Source organism: Pithys albifrons, chromosome 3 (genome assembly GCF_047495875.1).
Source record: "Pithys albifrons albifrons isolate INPA30051 chromosome 3, PitAlb_v1, whole genome shotgun sequence".
Taxonomy (NCBI): Eukaryota; Metazoa; Chordata; class Aves; order Passeriformes; family Thamnophilidae; genus Pithys; species Pithys albifrons.
This window is the reverse complement of record NC_092460.1, coordinates 13159464-13179795: the sequence shown is the minus strand read 5'-3', so window position 1 is coordinate 13179795 and position 20332 is coordinate 13159464. Positions and strand designations below refer to the sequence as shown.

General features: G+C 43.7%; 1 protein-coding gene across 23 annotated transcripts in view; it reads left to right on the top strand.

Moving 5' to 3' along the window:
- ATP2B2 (ATPase plasma membrane Ca2+ transporting 2) overlaps positions 1 to 20332 on the top strand; it is a 420524-nt gene that overhangs the window by 225380 nt on the left and 174812 nt on the right. The window lies entirely within an intron of this gene.

Below are 20332 nucleotides of genomic sequence, written 5' to 3'. Positions count from 1 at the left end.
TTGATTTGCTCCTTATTTGTTTTTATTTTGTTTTGTTTGGACAGCCTTTGTGCTCTGTTCTGGAACAGCAGAAAGGCATCTCTCGCAGGAGTAAGTGGAAACAGACTGTTTACGAGCCTTGCTGTATCTGTGTGCTGGGATGTCACTCCGGAGCATGCAGTGTCTTACACAACAGCAACATAGCTGCGCTCAGGAGCAGCTCTGGCACCAGCAATGACAAATCCACCAGTGCTTCTTATGCAATTAAAATGGCAACTTATCTTGGCGTGATTCCTGTTTCTCCCCCTGGAACTGGTGAGCTGCTCCTGCAAGGGAACGCTCCATCTCTTGGTGCTCGGGCTGTTCGCGGCCCCGCTCGGGGCGTCTGTACACGGAGAAACCCGGGGCGGGGGGGGGGGTTAATCCCGAGGGAACAAGAGCCGTGCCATTCCCGCCCGGCTTCCCAGCGGCTCCCGACTGCATCTCGCTGACCTCATCTCGCTGCTGCCTGTTTAGGCATCGTGCTGCATCCTGACAGACAGCGGGATAAACAGACTCAGCAAATAAGCCGCTGGTCCGTGCGCCTGCAAGTGGCAGCTCAGGTCAAGCAGAGCAGCAGCCGAGCGGGAGCGCGCACAGCTTGGCTTTGTCACCGCCTCCTGCCTGGCATGGAAATGAGAGTGTGAGCGCCCAGGGTGCCACCGGGATGCTTTGCAGGCTGGGAAAATGAGGTGGGCATGCCTGCGGCAGCCCTAGGGTGACACTGGGGAACTGCAGCTTGCAGAAGTGCTTATATGGGATGAAGTTCAAAGGGATGAAGTTGAACAAGGCCAAGTGCAGGTCCTGCCCTTTGGCCACACCAACCCCCTGCAGAGCTCCAGGCTGGGCACAGAGTGGCCGGAGAGCAGCCAGGCAGAAAGGGACCTGGGGGGACTGAGTGACAGGGAGCTCAACAGGAGCCAACAGTGTGCCCAGGTGGCCAAGAAGGCCAATGGGATCCTGGCCTGGATCAAAACTAGCGTGGCCAGCAGGCCCAGGGCAGTGACCCTTCCCCTGGACTCTGCCTTGGGGAGGCCACACCTTGAGTGTTGTGTTCAGTTCTGGGCCCCTCAGTTCAGGAAAGAGATTGAGGGGCTGGAGCGGGGCCAGAGAAGAGCAACGAGGCTGGAGAAGGGACTGGAGCACAAGTGCTGTGGGGAGAGGCTGAGGGAGCTGGGGGTGTTTAGCCTGGAGAAGAGGAGGCTCAGAGGTGACCTCAGCACTGTCTGGAACTGCCTGAAGGGAAGTTGTGGCCAGGTGGGGGTTGGTCTCTTCTCCCAGGCACTCAGCAATAGGACAAGGGGGCACGGGCTCAAGCTCTGCCAGGGGAAATTGAAGTTGGAGATAAGAAAGAAATTCTTTGCAGAGAGAGTGCTCAGGCATTGGAATGGGGTGCCCAGAGAGGGGGTGGATTCCCCATTCCTGGAGGTTTTTCAACTGAGCTTGGCCGTGGCACTGAGTGCCATGATCTGGTAAAGGGACTGGAGTTGGACCAAGGGTTGGTCTTGATGATCTCGGAGGTCTCTTCCAACCCATTTGATTCTATGATTCTATGAAATAAGCTTAGATGATGGATGCACATTTTCCTTATTTGTACATTTTCCTGAAGGTCACTTGCTTTGCTGTTTCAGAATAGGAAAGGGTCTGTTTTGTTCCCCGTATTTCCACAGGTCCAACCTCCCGAGTGCTAAAAATAATTTGTTGACATCGGAATATAACTACTCTTTAAAATGATTGCGCTAGAACTTGGTAAGTCTTTTTCTTGCAAGAAGTGATAAAAAACAAGATAAACATCAGGTTATTAAGGAGCATATCTGAGGAAGCATTTTCTGTTCATTTGCAAAGGAGGCAAAACAGCAGACCCAGAGACATATGTGAATAAAATCATCTTCATTTCAAATAATCACCTAGAAAAACTTTGCACTGATTTAGAGGGCATGAGGCTGAAAAGGGCTGCAGCAAGAGATGGTGTGTTGTTAATCCCCAGCCTGGGTGAGTTGCTCACTGAAAGCAGGAGTGGGGAGATGTGCAGTTTGTGATAGCACATGGGTCAGGTGCATGAAAATCACAGATGTGAGTTCTGTTTTGGTCAGTTCTGCTTAATTTTCTGAGATAAGCTTTTGTGTTGGGGGATTTTTTATTTATTTTTTTTTTAGGGGCAGTATTCAAACATGCAAAGATTGTGGTTGGTGATGGACCATTTCCTTTCATTATTCTGGAGATTGTGGTGGGGGTGCTCTCTCTGTGAGATTGCTGATTAGAAAAAACAGATTCAGATATTGCTTATCAGAAATACAGTATTTCTAAGTCTCTGATATCTGAATTATTTCAGCTGGGTCCACAAAACATAACTAAGAGAACTGAATCTATGGAGGTATGAACCTCCTTTTTTAGAAAATATGTAGGAGTTGATTAGTAGGAAAACCTTGGAAACAACTGGATTATGTTTTTGTTTACTTGCAGATTTCAGGTATTAAATCAATGCAGGGGGTTTGAGTCACACAGATTAATCATAGAAATCCCAGTGTTTAAGATTTGTCTTAAATCAGTACATATTGTACACACCATGCTGCAGATATGGTTAATAATACTATGATTAATAATTTTAGCTCTTTTGAACATGCTTTGCACTAATATGGATCTTTGGAGAATTTGGTAATTCCTTGTTACCACTTCTACCTGTAGAGGGAAAGGTTTAATTTTATTGGTTCATTTGCAGATGTATCCACATCCGTGATGACATAATAAACTCATTTTGGAATTCTTTACTTGTGAAATATTTAGTCACCAGGTATCAGAAGTGACTTTCTAGTAGATCTGTGATGGTCACTGGGTGAATTTTCAAAGCTTAGTTGTGATGTGAAGAATTTAATCTTACTAAAGCCATTCTGGTTTAGCAGTGGGAATCAAAGTACTGTAGTAACAAACTGATCTTTCTGTAGCAGTGTTTTCTGCTGAAAGAGGTTAGAGCCCAACGAATCCATAAAGCAGTGTACTGTGGTACAAGATGGAGCTTAATAAGTGGGAGTAATCAGCCTATCTTGGTGTTTTGTTGTTTTTGGTTTTTGTTTTTTTTTCTCTCCCAAACATCTCAAGATACCTCTTCAAAAATTCCCTTTTAGGCATTTATTGATACTCTGTTAGGAAATGAACACAAGTCTTGCCTTCATTTTCAAACAACCACTTTACAGTTAAAAGCCAAAACATTCTGTGTTGCATCACTTTTTGAGAGGTAAACTTTGTAAAATATCAGTATCTCCAGAGTAGTTTTATAAGAACAGTTGTTGCTTTTCCCCTTTTAATTTTCAGACCTGTTTGGAATCTGAAGTTCAAGGTGTAATTTCTGGTGAATGCACAATTAACAGCACTTAAACTAATTCAAGTAAAATGTTTCAGTCTAGTGCTGATAACGGTGCATGTTGTCTGAGTTATTTTGGTGGGAGTCACTCCACACACACACACACAGTCACTGTCTCCCCATCTCCAAACACAGGGCTGGTCTCTCCAAAAGCAATTGTGAAATTTGCTAAGGATTTGAGAATTTGTAGTGTCCACAAAGTGTTAAAGCCTGGAAAAATCTGTGGGAATACGGGAAATTTGGGTTCAGTCCCCTATTCATGTTGTTTAATTTGAGAATTGAGCAGAAGTCTCAGCTATCTAGAGAACAGTCTAATAATTAGTCTGTAGAATAATTTTCAGTTTCTTTTGCTGACCATTAATTCCATGGTGATTTAGGGGTTCTTTTTCCTGACAAAGTAGAACAGCCACAACTTGAGGGACTGAAATGCAGGTTGTGGCCTGCCTGAGGAGCTGCAGACTCAGCTGGCACCTCAGAGGGCAGAGGGATGTTCCCTTTGTGTACAGTTATGTAGGAATTGACTCCCCAAGAAGCAGAGAAATGAAGTAGTTTGATACTTTACTTCCCCAAACAGACTCACTGTTTATCTTGCATATACATGGATATATATACAGGGTCAAAGAATTATATATTGAAGTGTAATAACAATGTGGTTATCCAGTACTCAGCATAATTTACAATTGAAATATGTGCACAAGGAAATGCAAACTGAACCAATACCACCACCATTCAAAAGGGACAAATTATTTACCGATTGTTTTACAGCAAATGGGTGTAAAGAAAAAAAAAACAAACAGGAAAACCTAAAGCAAACAAAAACCTCAAAAAAAAATCAAAGAAAATTCCAGATTTTAATGCAACATTGAAAAAGTTGACATCTGGGATGTTAATGGTGGTCATATTCCAAAATGGAAGATTTGCCTGAGAATACCAACTGTCAGCCTCATGCAAAAATACCTTTTCAACTCAATTGTCTCTGCTTATGCCCATCACCGTGGTTGAGATGAGGGAGCTGTTCCCAAAACAGGCAAGTAATTTGCTGGAAATAGATTTTAGATCAACACATTTGATTACAAGGAGAAATCAAGCTGAGCTAGTGCACTCTGTGCAACACAGGTCTGTGTTCTCTGCAAGAGACACGGTTAAAATCAGCAAACAATCATGCTCTGTAGCAGCTGAGACATCCAGATGGTCTCAGTTTATCCCTCATTAAAACACACTTCAGTGTTCCAATCTTTAGATAAAGATAGGCTTGAATAGCTGTGGCAAGGCCCATATCCCAAAAGAAAGGTCACAAGCCTTTCAACAGCCATCTCAAAGCAGCCCCATGCCCTGGTTGTGTACCAGTGTCAGAGAATCAGGAATTGCAGGATGGTTTGGGTTGGAAAGCACCTTAAAGCTCATCCACGTTCACCCCCTGCCATGAACTTTGAGGGTAAAGCACCCCATATAAACATCCCAGGGTTGACAGGCATTTCTTCACAGCAGCTCAAATTGTAAGGCAAAAATCACAATAAAAACTGAGCCTATGCCAGTGAAGAGAGTAAATAGGTCAATGGTTCTGTACCTGAGGAAAGGTTAGTGCTTCTTAAACAGAAGAGACAATGGTTTGGGTTGGAAGGGCCCTTAAAGTTCATCTTGTTCCACCCCCTGCTCTGGGCAGGGACACCTTCCATCAGTCCAACCTGGCCTTGGACACTCCCAGGGATGGGGCAGCCACAGCTTCTCTGGGCACCCTGTGCCAGGGCCTGCCCACCCTCACAGGGAACATTTTCTTCCTAATTTCTGATGTAAATCTCATCTCCTTCAGCTTAAGCCATTCCCCTTGTCCTGTCCCTCCATCCCTCATCCCCAGTCCCTCTCCAGCTCTCCTGGAGCCCCTTTAGGCACTGGCAGGGGCTCTCAGGTCTCCCCAGAGTCCTGTCCATGCCAGACTTAACATCCCTAACCCTCTCAGCCTGTCTCCATAGCAGAGGTGCCCCAGCCTTGCAATCCTCATGCTGAGAGCAGGGATCTTGCACCTGGCCAGGGAGGCAGGGCAGGAGGGGGTGGCAGAGCCCAAGGGCTGCTCCTTCCAGCACTGTGTGTCCAGCAGCCTCCTGCCCGTCTGGCTTTGGGGTGAGCCCATCAGACTGAAGGGGCTGCCTTGGCTCTGCTGCAGCTGTTGGGGCTCTCTGGTTGCAGTGATGGCTTGGACTTGGAACTACTGATGGAAATCCTTGCACTGCACATGATGCTAAAAGTGAGTGAGCTTTGTATAGACGAGAGAGGGCTTGTGATTGACTTTGTGCCTTCTCCTTCTGCCCTTCCTTGAAGGAGGCAGCAGAGGAAAAGCAGCTGGAACCACCTGATCCATGTGTCAGATGGGCACAGAGTGCCCTGATACTCATTTCTAGCTTTCCATCTTTCTTCATTTGCTAGGGAATTAATGAGGACCCAATTGTGCTGAAATTTGAGTATCTGCTGAAGGGCTTTGCTGGGCAGGAGTCTGTGTATCCTGCAGCTAATTATGTCATTCATTAATCTATTATCTATTGATGATGGACAAGAAAGACTGAGAATGACTGAGAACCTTCATGGCAAATCTTAATGTATTCATTTCCTGTATTTTCATAATTCCTTATTACTGTGCTGCAACCATGCTAAATCCATATAGGGAGTTATACTTAAGTAATTCTTAAAGAAAATTCCTGTTTCTTACTTGCTTTCTGGGTTTTTTCCCATATATGCAGATAGCTAATGTAGTTTGAGATGCAGAGTAGAAAGATTAATCTCTCTTCCCCCTTGCAGCTCCTAAAGAAAGTTACAGCTTTATAGCTTGAAAAGAGAACATTTTATTTTTAAGTTGCTAAGAATAGCACAGAAAATTAAAAGCTCATCATGGTTAGGATGAGATCTCGATTGAACTTGACAGGGAAGAGGATATTTAATAAAAGTACCAGGCATGGTGATGGCTTTAAAATAAATCTGTGTGTTAATAGCTAAATTATGAGGCGATAATCTGATGGTGTGTTTAAAAATGTGGTTGTAGGAGGATTTTTGGGATGACCCCACAGCTAATGTGTAGTTGTTTCTCTGTCCTGTCCTGCTGCTTCTGATTTTTGGCTAATTGTATGATTTTAAGGTTGGGCAATAACATTCTACATAGCTGTGATGGCTTTTTATCCATCAATTGATGTCTGCTGCTGTTTTATCAGCTTATTTTTCTGAGCCACCAGCTAGGATAATGTGCTTGAGGGAAAATTATACCCTACATCAGTGGTTTTGTTGCAGCATGTTGTACATTATTGGTAATTTGAATGCACCCAGCTAAAAATAGAAAGGTTAAGTAGTTTTCCAAATGTTGCTTCTGTGAAGCAGAAAGAGAGTAGTGTCTGTGCCATATACGTTTGGAGGGAAGAATGGATTTTTTTTATTCTCCCTTTCAAAACCACCTGCTGAAATTGATGCTTTCCTTAAAGCTCAACCTAAAGAAGAGTTTGCTTTGGAAATTTCTCTTCCCAAGCTCTTTTCTGTTCTTCCTGATCCACTTTCGGTTTTAATGAGGCAGTTTTTGACAGTACTGTGCCAGTTCTGCCACATATGTGTGTCCTGAAGGTCCCTTCCCATGGGCCATGTGCTGTGGGCTGGTGCCAGGGAGAGGGATCTGAAACCCAACGGTGCCCAGTGTCCTTTACAACCTCCCCTCAGCCTGTCAGCTCCTGTGCATGGCATTCCCTCTTCTCTTCTCTCCTTGCAGGGCTGGGAAATGTGTCTGATCATCCTCAGGTGCTTTTGGCAGGTGGGAGCTTGGCCATGTTTGTGGCTGAGATGTTTATGCAGGGCCTGTCCATAGTGTCTATGAAATTGGAGCTTGTTGTTTCTATTCCAGAAGAATTTCTTGATTCTCTGTGTGTGAGAATAATCTGTGCAGGGAGCATCTAGGAAAAAAAAGCTATTTTGATAGGGTTGACTGATAGCCATATACTTTTAATGAGGCAGTTTTTGACAGTACTGTGCCAGTTCTGTCCACATATGTGTGTCCTGAAGGTCCCTTCCCATGGGCCACGTGCTGTGGGCTGGTGCCAGGGAGAGGGATCTGAAACCCAACAGTGCCCAGTGTCCTTTACAACCTCCCCTCAGCCTGTCAGCTCCTGTGCATGGCATTCCCTCTTCTTTTCTCTCCTTGCAGGGCTGGGAAATGTGTCTGATCATCCTCAGGTGCTTTTGGCAGGTGGGAGCTTGGCCATGTTTGTGGCTGAGATGTTTATGCAGGTCCTGTCCATAGTGTCTATGAAATTGGAGCTTGTTGTTTCTATTCCAAAAGAATTTCTTGATTCTCTGTGTGTGAGAATAATCTGTGCAGGGAGCATCTAGGAAAAAAAAAGGTATTTTTGAGAGGGTTGCCTGATAGCCATATAATTTTAATCTTTTGTGAATGTCCTATTTAACATCCCTGCAGAACATCCCTGTGTGTCTTTCAGCTAATGCCCCCTGAGATTTCAAACCTCCTTTTTGGCTGCTCTCTTTCTTAAGAGTGACCTTCTCTGACAGTTTCTATTGTACACCAGAGTGCTGCAGGGATTTTTTTCCCTCCCTTTCCCATGGATTTTGGTGGTGCAGACTCACCTCTCCAGCAGCTCTGCTCCTCTCACCCTGTTTGGAGTTAGAAATCTCTGTGTTTAGATTGGATTTTCTCACAGATTCAGAATTTGATGGTAAGGGTTTGACTCTGTCCTACATGAGTGATTCCCTTTCTTCTCCCCTAATTAAAGAATAAGAATCACATGTTGTTTTCATGGCAGGTGAGACAATGACAGGATGATGGGAAGCAGTGGGGGCCTTGGCTTTGCCTTCAGCTGAGGAACACCAAGGTGGCTGTTCCTCTCTCCCAAGCCCCCAGAGAAACTCTAACCAAGTCAGCATTTCCCTGCAATTTATTGTGGTAACTTTGGATTCCCTGCACGATCTGTGCAAGCTGCTGGCTGAGGACATTCCCATTTGAAGCTGGAATTCAAAGCTTTCAAGGTTTGGCTCTCTCTTTAATGGCAAAGATGGGTAATTTTACCTTTTAAAGTGAAATTTGATAAAGCTGGGTGTCACTGTAAAAATTACTTTTATGGAATTTTTGAGCAAAAAATACGTGCTTTTGAAGAGAAACAGCTTTTGTCTTTTACCAGATAACTTGTTTTCCACAAGATGTAGCAAAGCTAAAGGGTTATTCTTTCTTACCTGTGGTGTTTGCACTAGGAGGTACTGTGGCATAGAAGAAATTCAAACAGATGGCAAGTTTTATAGGAACTTTAGTATGTGAACTGGTGCTTTTCAATTACTGATAGTTTCATTGTTAGTAATTTATAACCTGTTAAAGTTTGACTTTGAATTTGTTATCATTTCACGTGCTCCTTTTGAGTTCTGAGAAATATGTGTAGGGAATGAACAGACATGCAGCAGGATAGGCTTGGATTTATACACTTAGTTAACTAAAACTGTCTCTTGCCATGAACTAAGCAGGTGGCAACAAAAATCTGCCTTAGATGATCCTTGGAGCACCAAAGGTGGTGACAAAAATCTGCCTCAGATGGTCCTTGGAGCACCAAACTGTTAATTATAATTTGGTCTCTCTACTTTCATTTTAAAGACCTGCATCCCACCCCAAGAACTAAATAGCCTGATCATACCTAAAAAATTTGCTTTTTTTATGAAATAAAAATATGCAAAAATTCTTTTTACTCTTAACAAAAAGAAAATGTATATATATATATATATATCTGTTCAGAAGAGGAAATTGAAGCATGCAGTTTTCTTACAGCCATTATGGGAATGGTGCACACGAAAATGTGCCTCAGTTCCACTTGTATATATTGCTATATTTTTATTCAGTCATTAAATAATGTAATGTTGCTTGGATTTTTCTAACAACCAGATGATTTGCTTTCATAGTTTGTGTTCTTCCTGGTTTATTATTCTGCTTACAGTTATTTTGCATGGAAGTTGGATTTCCTGAATCCCATAAACAGCCAATGGTGCTGCACTAAAACCTTCAGTATTAGTTTCATGGCTTTGTATCTTTATTTAATAGTATAATAAAATGGTCCTGACAGGGAATCCAAGGTGGCAGAAGATAAGACTGCAAATTTAGACTGGAATGAAAGTTGCTTTAGTTTGTTTGGGGGTGAGACTTTTTGTGTTTGGTCTCTTTCCCCCCCTATTTTTGCTTCTTTTCCCCCCCTGTTTTTTGCTTCTTTTCCCCCCCTGTTTTTTGCTTCTTTTCCCCCCCTGTTTTTTGCTTCTTTTCCCCCCCTGTTTTTTGCTTCTTTTCCCCCCCTGTTTTTTGCTTCTTTTCCCCCCCTGTTTTTTGCTTCTTTTCCCCCCCTGTTTTTTGCTTCTTTTCCCCCCCTGTTTTTTGCTTCTTTTCCCCCCCTGTTTTTTGCTTCTTTTCCCCCCCTGTTTTTTGCTTCTTTTCCCCCCCTGTTTTTTGCTTCTTTTCCCCCCCTGTTTTTTGCTTCTTTTCCCCCCCTGTTTTTTGCTTCTTTTCCCCCCCTGTTTTTTGCTTCTTTTCCCCCCCCTGTTTTTTGCTTCTTTTCCCCCCCCTGTTTTTTGCTTCTTTTCCCCCCCCGTTTTTTTTGCTTCTTTTCCCCCCCCGTTTTTTTTGCTTCTTTTCCCCCCCCGTTTTTTTTGCTTCTTCCCCCCCCCGTTTTTTTTGCTTCTTTCCCCCCCCCGTTTTTTTTGCTTCTTTCCCCCCCCCGTTTTTTTTGCTTCTTTCCCCCCCCCGTTTTTTTTGCTTCTTTCCCCCCCCCGTTTTTTTTGCTTCTTTCCCCCCCCCCGTTTTTTTTGCTTCTTTCCCCCCCCCCGTTTTTTTTGCTTCTTCCCCCCCCCCGTTTTTTTTGCTTCTTTCCCCCCCCCCGTTTTTTTTGCTTCTTTTCCCCCCCCGTTTTTTTTGCTTCTTTCCCCCCCCCGTTTTTTTTGCTTCTTTCCCCCCCCCGTTTTTTTTGCTTCTTTCCCCCCCCCGTTTTTTTTGCTTCTTTCCCCCCCCCCCGTTTTTTTTGCTTCTTTCCCCCCCCCCGTTTTTTTTGCTTCTTTCCCCCCCCCGTTTTTTTTGCTTCTTTCCCCCCCCCCGTTTTTTTTGCTTCTTTCCCCCCCCCCGTTTTTTTTGCTTCTTTCCCCCCCCCCGTTTTTTTTGCTTCTTTCCCCCCCCCCGTTTTTTTTGCTTCTTTCCCCCCCCCCGTTTTTTTTGCTTCTTTTCCCCCCCTTTTTCTGTTTCCTTGTCCAGCTGTTTCTCATGGAGATCTGTGTCATGTTCCAGCATTTCTTTTGCTAAACATTCCCATTTCCCCGAAAAATATAAGTAATCCCTGGAAAAATGGGTTTCTCTGCTTTGTCTTGAAGCTTCTCTTAGATAAAAAACATTTTTGTGTGTTTGATGCTGCAATTAAAGCATTTCTGGCTAACTGCAGCAATCTGACTCCACTTTAGCCTGGCTGTGCTGTGTTCTCCTGTCTTTTGGCTAAAGGTCTGTTCACCTGCTCTTCTTTACTTCTTTTCTAGAAGGACATGGCCAGCAGTGGTCAGCCAGTCCTTATCACTGCTGCTGGTTGGTTGATCTATGTGATAGATGCTGACAGAAAAAACAGTGAAAACAGCACAGCAAGGCCAGGGTGGTTTTTATTTTTATTCTTCCTGAATGAATTCCAAGGGGTTGCTGCATGGAATTTTGAACTTGTTTCTTAGACATGTGAGTGTCAACACTGATCATGCTACAGAAAGGTGGAATTAAGGTTAAAATAGGAAAGGGCTTTTCTACGAAAACGGATTGTGTACCAATGGATTTAGTCTTGCCTGTAGGTTGTTTGTGTTACAAAGTATTTCCAGTAAGTTCTAGAACAAACTGGGTTACTCTCTGAGCACTCAGCCTTGCCAGGGTTATTGGGCAGGTGTTTTGAGTTAAATAATCAGGGCTGAGATCTTCCCAGGCTGGGTGTGATTTGGATTAGCTATTGGGGAGAAATCCTTCCCTGGGAGGGTGGGCAGGCCCTGGCACAGGTGCCCAGAGAAGCTGTGGCTGCCCCAGCCCTGGGAGTGTCCAAGGCCAGGCTGGACAGGGCTTGGAGCAGCCTGGGCTGGTGGGAGGTGTCCCTGCCCATGGCAGAGGGTGGGATGAGGTGAGTTTTAAGGGCCTTTCCAACCCAAACCATTCTCTCTGCTGTTTAAGCAGCACTAACCTTTCCTCAGGTACAGAACCACTGATCTGTTCACCCTGTTCACTGGCACAGGCTCAGGTTTTATTCTGATTTCTGCCTTACAATTTGAGCTGCTGTGAAGAAATGCCTGTCGACCCTGTCATGTTTATTTGGGGTGCTTTACCCTCAAAGTTGAGAACAGGACACAAGAAAATGCATTTTACTGCAGCTGACCAGTTAGGAATTCTCTTGGCTTTTTCTTCTTTCTGTTATCCCATAGATCTGTACTTATGGAAAACATGATGCCAGTCACCTTTTTATTGAAAGTCAACCATCCAAAATTATGTTTTACATTAATGGCAGCTTTCCCACCACCTTTCCTTGGAAGTACAGATTTGCTCTAACAAGGCAGGAAAAGGTTTCCATTTATGTCCAGCTTGAAGAGCAATAAAATTCTGGCCTCCTTCAAGCCTTTGTGACTGTTGGCATGACAGTGCTCTGTTCAAGTATTTCAGTTACCATTTTAGAGCTCCCAAACCAGCAGTGGGTCGATGCAGCCCCAAGGCAGAGTCAGGAGTGTGCTGTGGCAGGGGAATCATGAAATTAAATTGTTGATTGAAAGGCTGATAGATGGTTCATGTTCTTAGTTAGTCTCAATTTTTAGGATTAAAAGTCTCTGTGATATGTTGTTGAAAAATCTGAGAAAGGAAGGGAAAATGTGGTCAATGTACTAATCAGGAGAACTGAGAGTTTCTCCCATAGTATAAAATACTTGGTAGTCTTAAGGTATGAAGACTGGAGAGGCCATGTAATATTTTTATAGTGAAGTGATTCGTAATTTACTAAAAAAGGGAATAATTAGGAACCAAATTCACTGTCCATTCTCAAGAGAGACTGAGAAGTCCAAAAATTTGATGTGGGGTAGAGTGGAACTGTCAGTGGTATTTAATCAGCCTCTGTCAAGCCTAAGATTCTATTTGGTGGAAGGAGTTGGACAACGTATTTCTTTTAAGATATTCTGGAGAATTTGCTGATTAAAATGAGATCTAATCAGGTCCTAAGCACAGAGACTGTAAAAGCAGAGGCTTCCCAAACTCCCTTGAAACTGTGTGCTTTGAGCTGATGGTACCTGCTGATGGCAAAGGCCATGTGGTAACTCAAATCCTGCATTTAAGAAATCTGGTGGTGTGTAAAATGCCCAGACCAAGGGCAAATGAAAAGCATTCCATCTTTTTAGTGCTTGTGCCTCAGTAATTTGCTTTTAAGGAAGGAAAGCTGAGTTGGAGTCTGGTGAGATTTGGGGCTCTTTTTTGAGTAGGGTTTTTGATCCTTGTCCCCTGGCCTGATACTGTAACGGACTATAGCATAATTATACATATTATTGGAGTATATATCATAATGTAGCTGTGGTTACATATACACATATATAATAATATAACTATATTTTTGGGGGGGAGAAAAAGGCTTCTCAGTTGAAAGACATTGTGAAAATGTTGTCCCTGCTGCTGATGTTGAACTTGTACCTGATCACTCCATCTGTCTGTGTATTAACCCTGTAGTACATCCTTAGTGTGTTTTCTGGTTTCTCCTCGTGTCCCCCAGCTCTGTAACTGAGTAGTAATCTGTGCTGGGTCCTGGGTTTGTGCTGGGCTATGTTCCTTTGCTAATCACTTACTGCTTTTAGAGCATTTTTTTTCACATATACTGTGTTTAATGACATCTGAATGTCTGAAGTCTAAATATCTTTCCCTGTTTTCTCAGTTGTGTTTTTGATTAAATTGATAACAGTTGGCATTCCTTGGAATAACTGTGCTGTTAGTCTCTGTATAAAATTAATAGAGTTATACACAAAAACATGAATTTTCTGAAGCTTGTAGGGGTGCAGAAAAGGTCTTTGTTCAGTGCCAAAAGTGCAACCCCGAGAGCAGGAATATGTGGTGTGTAGGAAGGCAGTGAATAAAAGAAACCCCAAACCTGCTTTGCAGTGTGGAATTGGAGCCTTGGGAGAATAAATAGCTCATGAAAAATAACCTTTCATTTTATCACTGCGAGCAAACCAAAATAAATTCCTGTTAGTACAAGCAAGACATGAGAGAGAGCTCTTCAAACCAATGGGGAAGTCTCTTTGGCAGCAGCTCATGTGTCCTGCAGGGCTGTGTGGGGTCACCAGGGGAGCAGGTCCCTGCTCTCAGCACGTGCTGGGTGGGCTGTGGCTGAGCCTGAAGCATCCCAGAGCTGGGAGCAGAGCTCAGGAACCAGGGAATATTCCAGGGATCCCCTGGGGATTGGGTTCCTCTTTGCAGTGGATCTGCTGACAGCACTCCCAGAGAGGAAGGTTTTCATCTGCACCACCTGATCCAGTCCCCCCGAAGTCACTGAGAGAGTAAGTTCATCGATTTAATGGGACTGAATTGATTCCTTTAACAGTATTTTTGTTCCTGTCAGTAGTTCATTTGGCTTTGCTGTAGCCATTTACATGAGTAACAGTGGAAAGCAGCTTTGGTATCAAATTATAGGCTGCATTACTGTACACTGCAGCAGGCACTGGAGGTGGTTTTATTTCACAGCTCTTATTTTAAGTTGCCCTCAGTTTACCAGTACAGTGAGGGGAAAAAATTTCATCAAATTTATGCAAGAATTTGATTATGTTTGAGGCAAGTCCTAAGTAAATAGGTTTGTTGTATAACTGAAATGAAAGGTATCTTGTTCCCTTTCAATAAAGGTTTTTTTTGTGGTGATGCCTTTTAGCCTTCAAACATTCAATGGTATCTGACAGCAGGTGTGGAATCCTTTTTAGGGATCCTACCTGGTAACAAAAGTGATACAAGAAGTCCAAGCCCATGGAGACATGGGTTCATACTGAAAGGACTGAAACAGCTGTCAAGGGATTACAGTAGGTAGTGATTTTTTTTTAATGTGTTCCTTTTGTAATCTTTTTAAAATGATACCTTAATTTAATTGTCTTAATGTCATCCTCTTAGCAGTGGAAATATATTTCTGTCTAAGAATTACAACTGAATGAAGCATCAAATGTCTCATTTGTGTGTGCTCATTGTGAATGAATTATCCCAGAATGACAGACTGGTTTGGGTTGGAAGGGACCATCTCATTCCATCCCTGCCATGGGCAGGGGCACCTTCCACCAGCCCAGGCTGCTCCAAGCCCTGTCCAGCCTGGCCCGGAACACTTCAGGGATGTGGCAGCCACAACTCCTGTGCTGATGTACAGATTAACTAAAAACAATTTGCAATTCATTAAGAAATGTAGGGATGAGGTCAGGAATATTTTCAGACAGCGCTTGGCTACAAAGTTCAGTTTCTCTATCTACTCTGGACTCCCTTGTATTAAACAAAAATTTCACACTTGTAAACGTGCCAAACTTTTTATTCAAATGGTGGTTTTCTTTAGTTTTTTTCTGCATCCTGTGTATTCCTGATAATTAAACTTCAAAGCCAGTGGTTTTTTTTCTTCTAAGGGAATGTGAGTTTGAGCATTGTTGGGTGCATTTGATTAAATTCACTGGTCAGAGGATAGAGAATCCAAACTCATTCTGGTCCATGAAGATCATATTCACAAAGGGATGGACCCTCTGTGTTGGACAGGAAAAGAACAAGAATTGTAAAAGGTGCTACAGCTTGGCCACACTTGGGGGTTTTTCACACATCTGGAGACTTCTCCAGAGCAGGCTGTGGTTTTCCTTCTAAGCTGTTTTCACTTTGCAGGGCTCTGCTGGGAGTTTTCATCCTCTGCAGTGTGTTGTCACCCTGCTGCTCCCAGCACCTCACAGCAGAGTTGGAGGGACTGCATCTGAAAAATCCCTCTCAGATGATTTTGCTCAGACTCCAGGGAAAATTCCATTAATCTGCCTCCAATCCTGTTCAGGCAGGGAGTGGTGTCTCTGATGCAATGCATACAGATGAATCTGGTTGTGTATCTTGTACTCACTAAAATGTGACTCTTCCTGCTGTTTCCCCCCCCAGCCCCCGCCTTACCTGGAGGTTCTCTGTAGGTCCCAGGACCAGCTGGCATTTTATCCACAGCCAAGTAATAATCCAAGAGGGACAGTAATGCTCTACACACAGGGCTGGGAACTGCTAATGCCCTTGGTGTAATTCCAGGAGAACCAGGTCTGTGTGGTACCTTTCCAGGTGCACAGTGAGTGGACAGTACCTGGGATTTGCCGATCTCTGCCCTTTAATTCAGGCAATTCCTCCATCAGCAGATTTGGAGATCAGAGTTAGCAGGATCTTAGGTGACAGTTTAAAGAATCCATTATCTGTCCAGACTTCTAAGGACTGTGAAAGGCAAGTCTTGTGATTCTGATCTGGTGAAATCTGGTTCATTACATTGCAATTAACTTTTCTGCCAGTAGAAGTCCAAATGAAATCAGATGTCAGAATACATGGTGATGATATCTACATTCTAACACACTGTGAAAATATTTACAGGCTTCCAAGATGAGACTTTTCCTGATTAGGGAAATCAAAGAATAGTTTTCCCAGCAGGCCTGCAGTTAGCTCATCCAAATTGCTTCTGTTTTAATTGGCATGCATTTCCTCTAAGCAGCTAGAAGATGAAAAATATTTGACTTGGGCTCTACAGGAATGGAAGCCTGTTCCTCCAGACACAGCCACTCTGGAAAAGAAACAAAACCAACAACCAAACAGCAAACAGTTTGAGTTTGCAGTGCATTTGTACATTAAAAAAATTCATGACCTCATTGACAGAATCCCAGACCAAGGTGAGGACTTAGATTCTGACTTTTTAATGAGGGAAGATAAGGATAGTGTTTTTCTCAGTTGTAGCATGTCAAGTCTTCTGCTACCCAAGGAGGATCTCGGTGGGCTGCTATTTTTTCTCTTGACCACAGCATATTGTTGCTTTCAAACTGCACTTGGGGACAGTTTTTACTCACTTTTCTTGTTTCAGAAGCATTGGTAAGAAACCATCTCCATTAAAAGTGACTGTTCTTGTCTGGGAGAACACTCCAACTCCATGGGTGGAATTAGTTTCTCAGTTACTGGAGTCATCTCCCTTTTGCTGAACGTGCTTAAGGAGGACTGTTTTCCATATAAGCTCTCACAGGGAATGAGGAGACCAAGTGTACCTCATGGAGAAGAAAATGATCTTGTGCTGAAATGGTTTGAAAAGCTGTGCCCTCAGGACTTGGGTGTGGTGGCTCTTAAATTAAACCCATTGAAGCCCATCATAGATAGTGGTCATTGGATTGAAAGAGATTCAATGGATCTTGGGCTAAAGATGTTGAGAAATTTTGGCAGGGAGGCCCTGAAGGAGCTCAAGGAAGTTCTTGAGCTCACTGGTGATTTCCCACTGCCAGTGTAATGCACCTTCTGCTGCTGCCAGGTTGGTGCTGGGACCAGGAAAAGCAGCACTCAAGAGTGTGGAATTCATTCACTTTATTCATTAGGTTATTTGGATATAAGATCATAGAATAGAATCATAGAATTGATTAGGTTGGAAAAGACCTCTGAGATCATCAAGTCCAACCCTTGGTCCAACTCCAGTCCCTTTACCAGATCATGACACTCAGTGCCACGGCCAATCTCAGTTGAAAAACCTCCAGGGATGGGGAATCCACCACCTCTCTGGGCAGCCCATTCCAATGCCTGAGCACTCTCTCTGCAAAGAATCAGGTTAGTTCAATGGGTTTGTAAATTGTATCAGCGTTGCCTGCTTTTTTAACATTAAGATTGCTTGGTATTTCACCTGTACTATATTTACAGCTTGAAAATATCAATGTTGTGAGTATGTTTGGTAAATAATCCAACACCCCACGCCCCAAAAACACCCCACGCCCCAAAAACACCCCACGCCCCAAAAACACCCCACGCCCCAAAAACACCCCACGCCCCAAAAACACCCCACGCCCCAAAAACACCCCACGCCCCAAAAACACCCCACCCAAACCCCAGCACAGTACTTGCATTTCTGTGGATGAGACTTTGAGGTTCCCCCCTTGTGGGAATGGGATGTATTTGGAGATGCAAAGCCTCCCGATGGGAGTGTTGCCAAATGCCTGTCCATGCTTTGTGATCCTCAGCCTTTGTTAGAGGAGCGTTCCCAGCTTAGGAGGGCTGAGTGGTGGTGTGGGAGTGTGCCAGCCCCGCACACGCCCTGGCAGCGTGCCAGGCTGTTCCTGGGCGCCACTCGGGGATCGGATGGAGCCTGCAGATCATGTTCCCTGGGACTGGGGAGATGCATTCCCAGGAAATAAAGGCAGTCCCTCCTGGCCTGGCTGTGTTGGATCATCTGCCTTTGGAAAACACGAGGTGATGTTTCCCTGGTGGCAAAGCATGAGGTGAACCAGGACCAGCACATGCTCTGAGGGGTTGGGTTTTAAAGCACTGCAGAAAGTGTAAACTCCATATTTGTTGTTTATTGATTAATATTTAATTGAAGGTGAAATTAAAAATTAAGCAGGCAAATGACTCATGCTAAAAAGCAACAGCACTGCCTTGCTGTGGCTGACAAATGACAAAGAATTTCTAAGAATAGAAGTAAATATATTAATTTATAGTGATGGCACAGTGAGCCTAAAGAGATGCTTTGACTGAGAAGGGTGGACACATCCCCCAGAAAAATCATGTAGAAGAAGTCTTTGATGCTGTGTTTAGTACCATTTGCATCAGAAATTAAATCAGTAGATGGTTTTCCTCAGAAAAATACTAATAATTTTCTTTTCTCTGTGGTGTTATAGGACAGTTTAAGAACAATTTTATTTTATCAGAGGAATATTTTAAAAGCTCAGAGGACTAGCAAAGCCATACAAATTCTCTGTTTGGTGAACAATGTAGGGTTTTGCTGGTTTTTGTTCGGTTATTTTGGGGGGGTTTTGTTTGTTTTTTGTTCATTTTGGGGTTTTTGTTTGTTTTGCAAGTTTTTATTTGTTTTGAGGTTTTTGTTTGTTTGGGTTTTTTATATTTTTTTGGTTGGTTGGTTGGGGTTTTTTTCCCCTTAACATCATGGCTGTTTGAGACACTCAGTTTTCAAAATCTGGAACTGTACCTATTTTAGGAACAGATTTTTTTTTTTTTTTTTTGCCACTGGAAGTAAATAGCCGCATGTTAGTTCAGCTCTTTGTTGGTATTATTGATGCCTCACAATCTTTTTCTCAATCAAGTCTCAGTCTGCATTTTGCTGTGACTGTCAGCTCCAGCTTATCCGAGGTGACAGCAGGAGGAGTTTGAAATGCTGCTGGGAGGAAGGAGCAGCTCATCACCAGCGCAGGTCGTGGCAATCCGACACCTCTTGGGATGGAGTCTGCTTGACTGGGCATCTGTGACATTCATGGCCTGCAGTTTTTTCCAAACAATGCTGCAGGCTGGTGCTGTTGCTGTTCAGCACACTGAGCCACCCTGTTTACAAACAGACACAGCAACAGTGTGAGTCAGGTCTTTTCTGTGTGCCAAACATAGGGAATTAGCTAGGGATGAAGGGAGGCTGTGAGCACATCCAGGCATGCAGGGCTGAGCATGGTGGACAGGGCACAGTGTCTCCTCCTTAGTTATTGCTTGGCACATAAAGGTTTTTTAATTACTGCTTCTGCTTTCTCTTTCTTGTTCACTGTAAGCCACATTTTGTGCTGAAATTCTTGTGAATGTGAAAAGCAATATGTGCAATGTAGGGTGGCAGAAGTTCCTGCACTAGAATATGTATCAATAAATAGGATGGCTAGAAGAAATGCATAGCCATTGGCTGCTATTTTAATTGTGTTCTTTAATATCATAGTGAAGCTGGTGCTTCCTTTTTTTTAATTTTTTTTTCCCCTCTACAGAAATCAAAGCAATGTTGAGTTTTGAAGCTGTAATGAGAGGGCTGGTAGAGGTTCAGTTTGTCTAACTGAGTAAGTTGTGTTAGGCAGCTCCAAAGCAGGCAGTGTCACCGTGGGCAGGGACATTAGTGCATACAGGGGACCTGGGTTTTGTCATGTACACAGCAATGCAACACTTAGATAGTGGAAATACCAAGCCTACGTGTTATGTCAACTGGACGTGGGCAGGAGATTAAAATTGCTGCACAAATACAAAGCTGGGACTTCAAACACATCGGGATCCTCTTTATGTGCTTTATCAGGCTACTCATTTCCACTGAGTATTACTGTGCCTAGAAAGTTCAACATATGCCCTTTGCCTGTGACGGGTTGGTCAGTCATTAGGCTGCTGGTGTGCCCTTTGAAAGATCTTTTTTATTATGAAAACTGTTCGGAGACCTATAGATTAGACAGTGCACTCTCACTAACCCGCTTGAGGCAAAAAAGAAACCTTTAATCTCTTTTAAAACTCTGCGTGCCAAATATAATAGCTGGTTTCAGCAGTGTTTAAAACCCACTTCATTAGAATATGGGAAGGGGGAACAGGTTTTAAAGGCCGGTTTTAGCAAGTAATCAACTGTCTCCCAGATGGTCTGAATGGGACTTGTTCGACACAGTACATGGGGGAAAAAACTGAAAAGCAAAAAAGGAGAAAAGAAAGGGAAAAAAGACAGAACCCAGCACCTCTGTGTGTGTGCGTGCGTGTGTGTGTCTGTGTGTGTGTGTGTTGGTGACTGGGGTCAGGGCAGTGCTGGGGACAGCACCCGGTGGGTGAGAAGCTGTGCCTGGTCAAACCCAAGCACTCCAGTGTGTTCTCTTGGCTGGGGACAGCACCCGGGTGGGTGAGAAGCTGTGCCTGGTCAAACCCCAGCACCCCAGTGTGTTCTCTTGGCTGGGGACAGCACCCGGTGGGTGAGAAGCTGTGCCTGGTCAAACCCAAGCACTCCAGTGTGTTCTCTTGGCTGG